Genomic DNA, 2,500 nt, shown 5'->3' with positions numbered 1-2,500 from the left:
TCTGGAGCAGTTTCTCCTAATTCGGTGAAACTGCCCGAGAGGAATGTTCTGTAACCACTGCTTGTGATGGTTACTGGACGCGTGCACATAGTTATTTACAGAGACTTCTTTAAAATGAGTGGCTGTAATAATATCTAGATTATCATCAAATGTGAGTAATAAATCCAAAAAGACTATAGAGGTGGCGTCTATATTAAATGTAAACTTCAATCCTAAAGGATTCTCATCAAATGATTTGAGGATCTCCTGTAGTTTTGCCTCCTCTCCGTCCCAGATAAAAATCATATCATCTATGAAACGGCCATAGTACACGAGGCCCGCTCCAAGATGTAAATTTTGCCACACAAATCTCTCCTCCCAAAAACCCATGAAGAGATTTGCATAGCTAGGAGCGAACCTCAATGAGTCCTTCAAGAAAGTCAGTTCTCTGGATAGATCCACCATGCTACAGACATCCAAAAATAGGCAGGTCACATCACGTCTGGGTTACAACTCACCAGTGATTGTAGATAAAACGGCTACATCTAGTCTAAGATTTATCACCACCTACAATCAGTCTCACAAAGCCATTCAAAAAATCATGAGCAATCACTGGGGAGTTCTCAGATGTGATCCTCATTTGAAGGGCATTCTTCCGGATCGGGCTTCAATTGTCTACAGAAAGGCCAGAAGCATGAAGAGTATTATAGCTCCAACTAAATTAAAATCAGCAAATATTCCTGATAAATTAGCTCTAAATGGCCTTAAAGGAAATCATAAATGTGGACGAGGTAGATGTAGCTGAAATCTGTGTATGCTGAGGGACAGGCCGCTTTGAGGAGGACATAGCCTGTGCACGGGCTTTTGGAAACTCTCAACCCTAGCCACCCGAAGTGAAGATCAACACAGCAATCATCTGCCAACAGGGAAACAGCCAGGACAAACCACCCCAACCCAGGAAGGGATTCGTTGTGGAGTCTGGCAGCATCTCCTCTCTATGCCTGAAATTATCGGCCGCTTGTAAGTGTTCAATCTCTTTTTTTCCATTGTTAATAAATTTTATTGCACTATTTTTTTCCCTTTATTTTTTCCTAAGGAGGATACCAGGAGGCTTTTCCTCACCCTCAACAAAATACAGCTATATAAAGAGAAGAGTACAAGAATTCAAGATATTAGACATTCTGATGTAAGTGTGTCTCCTTTCATTCAGCAGTATCTTTCAATCTCCATTGATCTCCTAACACCCCTACTCCCCCCCCTCCCTAATCAAACGAAGAGCTGTGTATAATCACTGTGTTGGTCCCTTACTGTGGTCCCCTCTCTTCTCTCCCTTACTTATATACTTTAAACGCCGTGGAGCCACAAGCAGAGCAACGCGCCGGAGGACCCCCCTTTTTTCTACCAGTATCCACACAGAGGTTGGTGAATCACCTCTGAGAGACTCAGGCTGCGGAACTGCATTGTGCCAAGGACAGGAGCCATATACTGAACAGTAGGATAACTCTTTTTTGGCGCAACTTTTCTCTCTTTTATAGCATTATCTGTGTATTCATTTAAGTTTGCAGCCTCAAATATCCTACAATATGGAGAAAGCATCATTATTCTATACCAGGTCACATAGAGTCTCCATTCTGGAAGATGTATTTGATACCTCACAAGGAGAGGAGATGATTACAACTGATGAAATTTTAGATAGTCCTGGTATAGATGAGGATAAAATGTTCTTTGAATTCCAACATCTAGAAAAACTTTTGACAGAAGAAATAAAAGTATGTTGGGAACTGGCCGCAATAGAAAAATATATAGCGAAAGCCAGAATACCCAGGGGGTTACGTTTATACAAAAATCCTACATTAGAACAAGATAACCCCACATTCATCACAGAGTGGAACAGGATACTAGATAATTGTTCATTTGAACTGATGCGGTTCATCACAATAACTAGGGGGGAGACACTAAAAAGGATTGACAAAGAAATTATTGAGACCCAAAGAAATTTGGAGATATATGAACAACATGAAGAATTCAACCATTGTGAGATAGAAATTAAAGATAGATTAGATAAGATAGAAGAAACAACGAAAGACAATAAGAGGGCCAAATTTTTAAGGGATAAGCAAGATTACACAGAGAATAAATATAGAGATTATAAGACCAAAGATAAGAGCAACAGGGTAGCAGCACAACATAAAGAAAGAAGCCACTCAAGAACACCAGAAACAAGAGAGAAAAGAGAGAGAAGCAAATCAGTAAGAAAACAGAAACCATATCATATAGATAAAGAACGGGAGAAAGGGAGAGATAGACATAGATATATAGAAACAAATAACCGTAAGGACAACAAAGACCATTTTAGGGAGAACAGAAAACATAGTAGATACACAGATTGGAAATTAACGAATAATAATAGAAGATATGGAGGAAATTCTAGAAACTATAAAGAAAAAGAATACCCCACTAGGGAAAAAAGGGATACAACTCCAAAAGAAAATCGCTATAGAAAAGATAGAGATTATGAGGG

General features: G+C 39.3%; 1 protein-coding gene across 1 annotated transcript in view; it reads right to left on the bottom strand.

Moving 5' to 3' along the window:
• The window catches only part of MPC1 (mitochondrial pyruvate carrier 1), an 84,331-nt gene that overhangs the window by 67,788 nt on the left and 14,043 nt on the right, over nucleotides 1-2,500 (bottom strand). The gene's annotated exons all lie outside the window — the stretch shown is intronic.

The sequence above is a fragment of the Ascaphus truei genome, chromosome 4 (genome assembly GCF_040206685.1).
Source record: "Ascaphus truei isolate aAscTru1 chromosome 4, aAscTru1.hap1, whole genome shotgun sequence".
Lineage (NCBI taxonomy): Eukaryota > Metazoa > Chordata > Amphibia > Anura > Ascaphidae > Ascaphus > Ascaphus truei.
Note: the sequence above shows the minus strand (reverse complement) of the source record. Positions and strands in the feature narration are given on the sequence as shown.